The 13,148-nt window shown below is 40.4% G+C and overlaps 2 pseudogenes; both read left to right on the top strand.

Moving 5' to 3' along the window:
• Positions 1 to 2,100: 2,100 nt before the first annotated feature.
• Positions 2,101 to 3,159, top strand: LOC101391110 (olfactory receptor 52L1-like; annotated as a pseudogene).
• Positions 3,160 to 11,395: 8,236 nt separating this feature from the next.
• On the top strand, positions 11,396 to 12,431 carry LOC106799962 (olfactory receptor 56A1-like; annotated as a pseudogene).
• Positions 12,432 to 13,148: the final 717 nt, after the last annotated feature.

Below are 13,148 nucleotides of genomic sequence, written 5' to 3'. Positions count from 1 at the left end.
ATCCTCCACTGCTCTGCTGTCACTGTTCCTGTCAAAGCAATGGGTGACCTTCCATAGATACTCAGCTGTTCTATGACTCCTCAGCTTAAAAGTGAGTAGTGGGCTGTAATTTGCAGCTGAAGGGGAGTAGTTAAGAAAGAGAATTAATTTTCTCACTATGTAGGATGTTAAGCAATGAAATGTGAATTTTTGCAAGACTATGTGATTCTCCTGAAGGTCTCAATAAAAATATGTTACTGTTACTTGAAGTTATAAGTGGATTTGAATCTGGAAGGAAAACAAAGGCTGGGAGACATGTGCCCATCAGCCATGTCAGATTTTGTAGCTGCCATATCCAGAGTTTTGGGGCCATGCTGCAGGCATCATTGACTTAAACACATAGAGACAGAGATTGGATTGGTGGTTACCAGAGGGGAAGGGGGGAGGGAGGAGGGCAAAAGCGATAATTCGGCACATGTGTGTGGTGATGGGTTGTAATTAGTATTTGGGTGGTGAACATGATGTAATCTATGCAGAAATAGAAGTATAATGATGTACACCTGAAATTTATACAATGTTATAAACCAATGTTACTGCAATAAACAAAAAATTTAAAAAAAAGAAAAAGAAAATCCCTTTCATAAACAAACAAACAAACAAAAAACACTCAGAGTGATCCATAGATGCATAATCCACAAGAATTGAGTCATTCCTAACTCCTCGTATGTATACATATACATGTGCACTCCTCCTTTATGTAGAAAAATACAATTATTTCAGACTATGTCTGTCTCTTAAGACAAATATACAGAAACAAACATATCCAGTTTCAAGTTTTTTGTTTTAATGTTCAAGAGGTGAATCACATGGAGAAGGTAAAACAGAGCAGCTATTTAATTGGTACTTCTTGTTAGCATGGGGGTGTCAGAACACTGAATCATCATCACATCACGACAAGAGATATACATAGCAAAAGTTTGAAACAGAGAACCAGATTCATAGAGACCAAGAAAAAAGGAAAGAGGCCACTCATCTCATGCTCAGTGATTTTTAATTAATGTTAATCATAATGATAAGTATAATGGATTTAAGATAATTTAAATAAGAAAGCCTTTGAAAACTTTGTAGGCCAGTCTTAAATGTATGACTTTATTCCATGAATTGGATTCACTAAAGGATTTTTACCTCAGAAGAGACATGACAACATTTGCAACTTAGGAAAAACCCTCTGACTTCAGAGTGGAGAGTGGTTTGAAGGGTATAATAGCGAAACCTGAGAGATCTAAGGAAATAATCCAGGTAAGAGAAGTTGGAAGTGTACTCTAAGGTAGTGACAATGGGAGTTGAGAAAAATGAATAGATATAAAAGGGGTTAAAAATAAAGTCAACAGCAACTGGTGAATAGTCAAAAAGGATGAGAGATAAGAAAGAGTAAGGATTGCTTCCAAGTTTCTGTATTGGTTTGGGAGGGTAGATAGTGCTGTAATGCATAAAAATATGTACAAAAAGGAGGTACACCATATTTGGGAAGGATAGTTGAGCTAATTCAGTCTTGACCATGTTGAGTGTGTGGTATTGATATTTAGGAAGCAAATGGAAAAAGTATTTGTGTTGAAAAGGTATTTGACCAAGAAACATGGATTTGGATGAAATTAAAGTATATAAACAGTTAAAACCATGGAAATGGATGAACTCAATCAGAGATAATGTACAGAATAGGGAATAGAGGAGAGGATGGAACCCTAGAATCAACAACATATAATGAAAGGTAGATAGAGAAGGTGGTGGGATGGAGGACATAGGAGGATCAACTATAGAGTACTGATTCCTAGAAACTGAAGGAGACTCACTTAAAAAACAGCCTATTGATTTACAGCGTTCAGTAATGCCAAGAGGTAATAAAGAGGATCCTTTCAAGTAGACATTCCAAATTATAAGTAATTGAATGATAGAGTTAAACAGCTCTCTAAAAGCAGCATATGCTTACTCTTATCTCTAAATGAAACTAGACCTGTGCTAATTCAGACAAGTAGATGTCTCACCTTTAAAAAAATTATCTCAAGAAAAGGAAATTTTCTTCCTTGTATTCAACTATATTCCTTTGTGTTGCAGTTTAAGCCTCTTTTTTCTTCTCATAAAGATGGTAGCCAAATCCGGACAATGTGATAATGCATCAGGAATGGAGCAATCATGATTTTGGTTTCTTTTCCTTCTTCCCTCTCTGAGCCATTGATGATGGTCCTTAGTAATTCCAGCTAGAGGCTACTCCAGCCTTCTTCTTTCCTGATAGGCATCCTAGGTTTAGAGGAAACCCAGCACTGGATAGCACTTCTGTTGTGTGTCCTTTATCTCCTTGCCCTAGTGGGAAATGCCACCACCATCTTCATCATCTGGACTGACCTATCCTTGCACCAGCCTATGTACCTCTTCCTGGCCATGCTATCTGGAATTGATCTGGTCCTGGCCTCCTCCACTGCACCCAAAACCCTTGCAGTGCTCTTGGCTCATGGCCACGAGATTGGGTACACTGTCTACCTGATCCAGATGTTCTTCATCCATGCGTTCTCTTCCATGGAGTCAGGTGTACTTGTGGCCATGGCTTTGAATCGCTATGTAGCTATATGTCACCTTCTGCACCATTCTACCATCCTGCATCCGGGCCTCACAGGGCGCATTGGCGTGGCAGTGCTGGTGTGGGGATTAGTCCTCCTCCTCCCTTTCCCTATCCTGTTGAGGAGCCTTGTCTTCTGCCAGGTCACTATCATAGGCCATGCCTGTTGTGAGCATATGGCTGTGGTAAAATTTGCCTGCTCAGAAACCACAGTGAACCAAGCTTATTGGTTGGCAGTGGCATTGCTTGTGGTTGGATTAGATGTCCTGGCCATTGGTATTTCCTATGCCCTCATCATCCAGGCAGTGCTAAAGGTACTGGGGGATGAGGCCCAACTTAAGGCCTTTAGCACTTGTGGGTCTCATATTTGTGTCATCCTGGTCTTCTATGTTCCTGGAATGTTCTCCTTCCTCACTCACGGCTTTGGCCACCAGGTACCCTATAAGGTCCATGTTCTTCTGGCCACACTCTACCTCCTTGTGCCACCTGCACTCAATCCTCTTGTCTATGAGGTGAAGACTCGGCACTTCCTCTAGCAAGTACTCAGGATATTCTATGTAAAAGGATAAATCTGAACATGTCCCAATTATTTTCTTAAGGATCCTGCCAAAGACACTACCAAGAGCCCATGGCTGGTCTAGGCTATATGGACAGAGGTCATTCCACAGTGAGAAGTCCTTCTAGTCCCACTAGTCTCATGGCAAAGAACACCCATAGCCACTTGGCTCCGTAGGCATTTGGGACGTAGCTGGATAGCTGGATTTGCAAATATATTCTACAACCTTTATTTTGCTCCTAATCCCAACTCCTTATGACAGAGGGACTTCTCTACTCCTTATGAAAGAGGGACTTGGGGATAGGAAAATAGTGGATATGCCATCTTTTCTGCCTTACCCCAGTGACTGACCATGCGATGTTGTCTGGAATGAGAATGGAAAGTCCCATCCTTTGTCTTGTTTTAGTTTTAAAGTGTCTTCAAACCCCGTATGTGCTGTGAGCGCTAGGTCACTGGACTCCTGTGTAGTAAAAGGATCTCTCTCAAAACAATTGGGACAGCCACAATGTGAGAAAACACCTTCATTGCAATGTGAGTATTACTCATGTATTTAAAATAAACTTAAGTGGGTGAGGCACTGGAATAGGTTCTTAGAATAATAAGATATGATATCTATTTTCAAGGATGAAATGTATATGTGTATAGTGGATTTCTTTTTGAAAATTTCTGTTTGTATTTTTCAATGCATTTGTATTTTTGGTTATAGTGAAGAGGAAATAAGACCAAGTATTGAATATATGTATGTTTTATAAATCTTAATTTAACAAAGCAAAAGTAATCATGTAATTATCAGTATCTAATAAACAGAAAATGTGCTAGACTCTGATGTTGGTGAACATAGATTTATTAATAAAGGTAGAATGAATTATGCCACTTGAAGGAAGAATTTCTCTTTTAGAGCTATGGATATGGAGTGATGTCTCTTAGACCTCCCCGCATTATTGCTAACAGGAACTGGGTAAAAGTTACAAGAGGACTGTCACAATTGGTATATTGCACCCTGTTTGTTGGATGTTGTCCTAAATCTGGCTTAACTCTTCTGTGTTCCTAAAAAGTACCACATTGTGTTCAGTTCTGAAAGAAGTCAAGTCACTGCCACCTTGAGGTAGGATGTTCAGGTAATGAGAGGATCCTACCTTGGGATTCCATAGTGGTAGGAAGGGTGGAATGAATGGTTAGTGTTTCTAGTTTCTCCTTTCTTTTACCCTAATAAATAGTTTTCTGTTACAGAGCTCAGAATTAAGTCTTAATTTGGTTGACACATATGGATGAATTAGGCAGGACCAGTATGAGTTGCTCTCATTGCAGGAGAAATTATACATTCTCATCACCTTGATTCCAGGTCTAGGACTTAAATTCTGCTAAGTTGTCCTGGTGTTAGCCCAGGCTGTGGTCTATTACATCCACTGGGAAGCAACTCTCTTGACCTTAGAGGTACTTAGTTTGAGTAGGTTATAAAAGGAGGCAGTGCGTTCTTTCCTTCCATTTACACTATTGCTCATGCTTGGAATGTGGACACGATTGTGGGATCCTAATTAGCTTCCTTCCGTCACTAGATGGAAATGTGTGTTGAAGCTGGTAGTGCAACACTATAGAAGAGCATGTGTTCATGATACACTCTGGGCCACCAACCCTAACTTAAAACTGAGATAGAAATAAACTTGTATCTGGTTTAAGCCTGTATATTTTTGGGAATCTTTGTTGCAGCAGACTAACCCATGGCTTAAAAAGTGTGTTTTTCATCTCATCATCCAAGTGGAATATGTGTTCTGCCTAAGGTATATCTTTTAGAATTTCCTTTGAAATCTTTGCAACATTTTTTGTCTAAAATGTATTTTTTAAAAATTATTTTATTGAAGTCATGTTGGCCTATAACATTGTGTAAATTTCTGATGTCTTTATTTTATTATCATTCCAGTTTACTATCAGAAAATTATTTATATCATTTTCTTATATTTTATTTTCTACTGTGCCTGCAGTATATCCCCTATTTCATTCTTAGCAGTGTTTATTTTTGTCTTCTCTGTTTTCCTTGGTTGCTTATGCTAAATATTACATATTTTATAAATGTGGGTTTTTTTCCTACGTTCACTCTTCTCTCTAACGGATTAGTTTTTCTGCTTGTTTAGCGTGATCCTTCCCTTTCTTGTTAGTTTCCTCCAGTATCTGTAGATTCTTACTCTTATTTATCTCTTCACAGATGAGAATTAATTGGTTTGCGTAGTTGGTGGGAGTTTCCTCAGAGGCTGTGAAGGTCACAGCTCCTGTGCCCTGATTGTGAGACTTGTAGGTCATTGTGCAGGGATTTGCTAACAGGCAGAATCCACTCAGTCTGTCAAGAGGAAAATGAAGAGGTGAGCTGGGTTCCCTCTTCTTTTGATGAAATAGAGAAGCTTTTGAACCTGATGCCTGGAACCAGAGATGTTACAGTATATTTTGCTGACCTGTGCGCTGCTTTACCATACTTTCTCTCTATTTCTAATTTGTAGAATTGACTCTGATTCTCCCTCTGGCTTCACTGCAACAACATGGTTTGGAGTCACATAGGCATTTCCTTCATTTTACATAGACAGTTGATTTCCTTGTCAATTTGTGTGCACAGAATACGATCCAGCTGCTCTAGCAATGCAAGATCAATTACCACCTCAATTTATTAAAGGATTGCATTCAATTTCTTTTATCATTTCTATTGATTTTAAGCTTTGAGTATTTCCTGGATCTCTCAATAAGAACATTTCTCATCACCACCACATCAAGCTTTAACTTCTCCAATTCCTCTTTCCCTAAATCATTGGTTGGTCCCAACCAATGGGCCTTACTAGCTGTGGAGCACATTCTATGACCCAGCTGGGGCAGGAAATCAGATTTGCAGCCCCACCCACTGTTAAGCATAGCCTCCAGTTGTGCCTGACTAGGAAGCATTGTCCTGCATAGACGGGGAGTCAAGCCAGCAGCCCTGCCCAACTGTTGAGCATAGCTTCTGGCCCTGCATTACCAGGTTGCCAAATAGTGACCCTGGGCAGCCTTGGAACTCAGGCAATAATCCCACCCAGCATATGGCTCTGCCTGATTTTTGAACACAGGCTGTGACCTTGCCCAGACAGGGAGCACAGCCAGTGACCCTGCCCAATTGCAGAACATAGCCTGGAACCTCACCGAACAAGGAAGCCTGGAGAGCTGGCATGGCAGCCCATGGATCACAGTCTCAGGTCTCATCCAAATAGGGGATACAGCTAAAACCCTCACCCGACCAGAGAGCCTGGCCAGAGAACTTGCCCAATAGCAGAGCATAACCAGTAGCCTACATGATTGTGAAGCCCAGCCTGTGGCCTCACCAAATTTGGGGCACAGCCCACAGCCCTGAGCAATTGCAGAGTTTAACCTCTGCCATCGCCCTGCCAGGGAACACAGCTTGTAACCTTGCCTTGCCAGAGGTGATCACAGAGCCCAGCTTGTGGACTCACCATACAGTGTGGCACAGTCAGCAGCTCCACCTACCAGGGATCCTGCTTGGTGGCCCTGTTTGAATGCAGAGCCCTGGGAACAGGACATCCCTCTTCCCTCTACCTCAGAGCATGGCAGTGGCCTTGCCCAACTAGAGATCATGATAGCAAGCCCCACTTGGCCACCGATGCTACCAGCTGACCTGTCCAGTATCCCAAGCTGAGCTGACTGGTGAATGTCTTTCCCAGCTAAAGCAAACCTGTAAGGTATGGAAGAGGAGACTGCTTACTCCAACGTGCAGATACCAATGCAAGAATATGAGGATCCCAAAGAATCAGGTAAACATGACACCACCAAAGGAATCTAATAAGGCTTCAATAACTGACCCTAAAAATATGGTGATCTATGAACTGACTGGCAAAGAATTCAGAATAATCCTTTTAAAGAAGTTCAGTGAACTACAAAAACACACAGACAGACAACCAAATGAAATTGGATTAACATTGCATGAACAAAATGAGAATTTTAACAAAGAAATAAAAATGTTGGGGGAAAAAAGCAAATTTTTTCTTCCCTTCCCTTTTTCTTCTTCTGTTTAGTAAGGAGAAAAAAAAAAAAGACACAATGAATCTGATGGGTTTTACTTTAGCTTCATTATCACAAATGCCCAAGAGACGTTCAACAATGTCTGTGACTGGAATAATCACTCACTCAGAAATTCTAAATACACTGTAGAGGTAGGAAGGGGTCAGATTATGTATGACCTTTATTTAATTAATTAGGTAAGAATGTATTGATCCTACTACATTCTAAACACTGTGTGAGACACTATGTTGATGACGAAAAAATCAACACGGATCTAATGCTCATGAAGTTAACAGTCCAGTTGCTGTGTAGTCTGGAGTAGTCCATATTATGAAAACTGGTTTTATTTACGAACAATGGGAAGCTCCCGAGACTATAATGTAATGTAATTACTATAATGGAATTTTGTGAGAGCAGGGACCTTAACTACTTTATTCACCATTTTATCTCCAGGATAATCTAGAGCTGGACATATAGGTGATAAAAAAAAAATAAATACTTATGGAATAACTGATATTTACAAAGGGTAAATTAGCTACCCAAATTCATGCAGATATCAAATATCAGAATTGAATTCAGGATAACATAAAAAGCAGGAAATAGTAGAGTTTTGTTAAGAAATTCTGGAAAGGTTCAATATAACATTTCAGGATGTTGAAAGTGGTATAAAGTTATGTTTAAAAGGATGTTGTACGTGGTCAAGAAGTTGGATATAGATTTGAATTTCAAGTCAGTTTCCAGTCCTGTCTCTCACCTCTCAACTATTGGCACTGAGTAGCACCTTAACATAAGGTAAGATGAAGGTTACCATGAGATCCAGCTCATCAACCGCTGGGTCCCAGTATCCCAAACTCGTATTGTTACCAAATGGCTTGAAGAACGGGGTGGGACAGTATGAGGAATTGAGTACAGATCATAAAACCCTCTAGATTTTTTAATCAGAGGCAAGGAAGCAGTTCTAGTTCTGGTTACTGGATGCAGACAATTGACTCATTAAGCAGGACCCAATCTGTCGTATTGTTGGTGAGTTCCAGGGCCAAGGGAGGGGAGAAACGCTTTGCTCGACCCATAGCAGCTGGATTGCCAGAAGACTCAGAATAGGAGACCTTCCCCTTTTCTTATAGCGGCTCCCATGTTAAAAGAAGGAAAAGGTCATGAGTGGTGGTACTGGATGCATGAACTTTCAGAAACCCTAGGTTCCTCCTGGAGGAGAATGATCTTCTATAGTCTCAACAATCCCACATCATTGAATGCAAGGGATCTCATGTTTTCTATGGCTGGGAACTTTATGCAAGTACATGATTAAAATCCATCTGGTCTGCCCAGAAAAGCAGTCTAGGGATTCCAGAGAGTGAAAAGATGATTCTGGGACAGGGACAGCATTTGAAGTTTAATATGACACTGGTCACCCAGGGGCATCCAGGGCCATGAGGCTCAGGTAGACAGATGGTGAGAAAATTTGGTTATTGCCTTCCCCCAACATGTTCCAGAGAAAAGAAAGCCTCCTCTTATTATTATATAGGCTTCACATTCAACAAAGACAGATTTGACTGTGATTTTCTCCTAGTAGTCCTAGTTTTTATCTCTTCTTCTTACAAGTCAGTCACATATTTGGAAGGCATCATTTAGGTAAAATATCTTCACTTCCTAAATTTTTCCTCATTACTAGTTTTTAAGGCACTTTTTATCTTAGACACCTTCTTCTAGGTGGTACTGTTTCAAAAATGTTCCTTTATCAAGGTGCACTGAATTGGACACAATATTCAAAGCAAGGTTGAACAACAGCAAAGAAGAATAGAAGAGTCATCACTTTCCTTCTAATCACTGTTACTTCCTTCAGTAGTGAGTAAGTTTCTAATAGTTCTTATTAACTGAATATGTCAAAACTTTGACTTATATTTATGTCTATACATCCATCTGATAATATATCCAGATATCTGACCCTTTTTTCTCTGCACCTATTCCTTTTTATCATCTCCTTTCTTATCCTTTACAAGAAGTAGACTCTTAGTGAAATCCAGGTAGCAGAAGGATGAGCTTAATCAGAATAGTTCTCTACAATGCAAGAAAGGAATGAGAACAGGCAGGTGGATGGATCAGAGACTGGGATTTGTGAAGCATGGTCATGGATAGTGACTACACATAAGGCACAAGAAAAATAACAAAGAGCCAAGGAAGAGAACTTTCAGGGATGGCAGAATAAGACAGCAAAAGAGAATGAGTAGAGACTGGGAAATAAGAACAATGGTTTGAACTATACCCTATGTGCTGATGATTTCCAATTCCCTACCTCTAACTCCAAGCTTTCAAGTGAATTCAAACTCTTTTCTCCAACAGTTCATACTCGTGTATATTTTGATACCTTATAGACTCTATAAACTCAACAAATCAAAATTGGATCCATCATTTTTTGTGTGTGTGTGAGGAAGATCAGCCCTGAGCTAACATCCATGCTAATCCTCCTCTTTTTGCTGAGGAAGACCGGCTCTGAGCTAACATCTATTGCCAATCCTCCTCCTTTTTTTTTTCCCCAATGCTCGAGTAGATAGTTGTATGTCGTAGTTGCACATCCTTCTAGTTGCTGTATGTGGGACGCGGCCTCAGCATGGCCGGAGAAGCGGTGCGTCGGTGCGTGCCCAGGATCTGAACCCGGGCCGCCAGTAGCGGAGCGCACACACTTAACCGCTAAGCCATGGGGCCGGCCCTGGATCCATCATTTCTGACTCAAGAGCATACACCAAATCTTTTCAAAGCCTGTTATCTTTCTGGTGAAATTTAGTCCTTTAATCCAGAAGAGACAATACAATTTTAGATTTCCTTCCCTCTCTTCTTCTATAGAACTACTCAGTCTAATCTCTGTCTATGCCATTATATTTATAGCTCTAGAAGACGCCCCTTTTCTACATCCCCAGAGCCATTTATTTACACACTGATCATTTCTTAACTGAGCTATTGAAGCCAACAGTCTCCTGTCCGCTTTTAGAAGTCCCTTGCCTCTTCTGGTTCCCTAAGTTTGGGTGTGAAATAAAGAGGAAGAAGAGAGAGAGATTTGGTATCTTTATCCAAAACTGAATTTATAGTCTTTACACCAAAAGTGGATGTGGGATAGATATAGAAATTTATTAAGGTCCGAAATACTTGAGCATTTTGAATATCCACAGGAAGGATCTAAGGAGGAGGAGATTGAATTAATAGGAAATGGAATGGATAATTAGCAGGGCCATGTTTCTAAGAAGAGCAGAGTGAATAGACTCAATGGTGGAGAAATTAGAATTAGAAGGAGGGATAATGCCTCTACCAGATGCAAAGAGGAGAGCAAGGGTGTAAGTGTTGATGGATTTATGAGTCTACCATGGCAACCTGAGAAACTCACATCTGATAGCCTCTGCTGTCTTTGGGAAACAGTTGCAGAGGTAATCTTCCTCGAGGGGAGGAAAAGATTTAGCATTTGAAAAAAATTTAGAAAATTTGAAAAATTGCCTGCAGTGGGTGAAGAAGTGGATTAACTAGAGGTTATTACAATGGACATGCCTATTAAGTGCTCATTTGAGGTTGCTGGGCATAAATGTTAATGAAAACAGCCTGCCTTTGAGCATAACGTTCTATAGAAACATTGAACTGCACTTGTGCGGGCTTGAATTAAGTGTGTCCAGTAGGGGTTGTGCTAGAGGTAGAAGAAGTCAGAATGATAGGGGAGTTTGGGGGATCCTCTTTATATTTAATCAATGTTTACTTTTATTTTCTTCTACTACTTTTATTTCTTCTATATTTTTCCATCTCAAATTTACTTTGAGGTGTGATAAAAAGTGAGGGAAAAGTAATTTTTTACCATTATCTAATAAATTATGTCAGTAATACTCACTGAAAAGATATACAATTAAATACGATTTTATGATATCTTTATTAATTCTAGCTTACTCTGTAAATTTGTGAGCATTTCTGCCCTATAGAATCTATAAGTAGTCAAGTTTCTTTGAGAGTATATCACAAGTCAGTATCACTTGGAAAAGATTTTGTAACTTTACACTATGTTCTAATGAGGTAATTCTTCTCATTATTTTCCTTCTAAACCTTGTATGTAGTCTGTCTTATTCATTTTTCCAAAATAACTTTGGAAGTAATTTGCCAAACCCTGTTCATATTCATATTTATCTTCACTGAACTTTGCTTTCTTTTGGGATTGTTCTTCTATATCTCATCAGTTTTCTGGATGAGGAAGGGTTAGCGAATATTTTGACCATTTTGTTTTCCATCGACCTAATTCCTGTCTTACCATGAACAACCCAAGTGAAATCTCCTCAGTTTAGGATTTATCTCATGACATTACCCGGCAACTACTCCATTGCTCCAGTCTCCGAATTCCTCCTCATCTGCTTCCCTAACTACCAGAGTTGGCAGCACTGGCTGTGCCTGCCCCTCAGCCTCCTCTTTCTCCTGGCTGTGGGAGCCAATACAACCCTTCTGATCACTATCTCGCTGGAGGCTTCTCTGCATGAGTCCATGTACTGTCTGCTCAGGCTCCTTTCTCTGCTGGACATCGTGCTCTGCCTCACTGTCATCCCCAAGGTCCTGGCCATCTTCTGGTTTAACTTCAGATCCATCCTCTTCCCTGCCTGCTTCTTCCAGATGTTCATCATGAAGAATTTTGTCCCCATAAAGTCCTGCACATTCATCGTCATGACCTGTAACAGCTACATGGCCATCTGTCACCCTCTACAATACCTGTCCATCATCACTAACCAACTTGTGGCCAAGGCTAGTGCTTTCATCATGGCTCAGAATGCTTTATTGCTTTCACCTGTTCCCATTCTCTGCCTGGCTCCAATATTGTGGGAAAAATGTCATTGAGAACTGCATCTGTGCCAACCTGTCTGTGTCCAGGCTCTCCTGTGACAATTTCACCCTTAACAGAATCTACCAATTTGTGGCTGGTTGGCCCTTACTAGGCTCCAATTTCATCCTCATCTTCATGTCCTACATCTTCATCCTAAGAGCTGTGCTTAGAGTCAAAGCCAAGGGGGCCACAGTCAAAGCCCTGAGCAAGTGTGGCTCTCACTTCATCCTCACACTCTTCTTCAGCATCATTCTGCTGGCTGTGGTGTTGACAAACGTCTCCAGAAAGAGGGTCCCCATGGACGTCCTGATCCTGCTCAATGTCCTTCATCACCTCATAACACTATGAACCCTGTTGTATATGGGTTTCAAACCAAAGAGTTAAAGCAAGGGTTTCAGAAGCTGTTGCAGAAAGAGCTTTAAATACATGGAAGGGATTCTCTGTAGAAACACCTGTTACTATTTCCTCTGTTTCTATTTCAGGATTTGTGATGTCAGATGGTAAAATAATGCTTGGATAGTGAATATTTCCTACCCACTCTCTGTCCCTTCAGTATCAGGAATTACTGTGGATCTCTTAGTACCTGACCAAAGTTCATTGCCTAGTTCAGGTAACTAACATTCTTAGGTACCTAATTTTGTGTGTAGACAAATATATTTAAGTCCTCTCACTTTCATAACAACTCTGCAGGGCAGGGATTATTGTTCTACTTTAAACAATAGAAAACAAAAACTTATGGAGAAGTATTGACAAGGGTCACATCTAGTGAGTGGTGGGGCATCAATTCAAGTACTGGTCTATCTGACTCTAGAGCCTTTCCATGACACAGCATTCCTTCCTCAGGTACTAATGAAGCTCTAGCTCTGCTCTTCAGGCCATGATCTCTGTGTCTTTTTTGTGAACGTGCTGCTGCCAATAAGAATCTTCTCTCTATACCCTCTCCCTTCAGAGTCAGGAAAAAATAAGCAAAGGCACAGAACTCAGATAGGTCACCATCTTTTTCTGATCCTGACTGTTTAAGCTTCTTTAACAAAGGGATAATATTCATAATAGTGTCAGCCTATGCCCAACAGAAGCCTTATCTACCTTTAAACTCTTTATGGAGAGGCTATGATACTGAGGACTCAAGTGGGGGTAGA

Source organism: Ceratotherium simum, chromosome 7 (genome assembly GCF_057802395.1).
Source record: "Ceratotherium simum simum isolate JZ-2026a chromosome 7, ASM5780239v1, whole genome shotgun sequence".
NCBI lineage: Eukaryota > Metazoa > Chordata > Mammalia > Perissodactyla > Rhinocerotidae > Ceratotherium > Ceratotherium simum.
The sequence above is the reverse complement of the archived record's forward strand: the minus strand, read 5'-3'. Positions and strand labels throughout refer to the sequence as shown.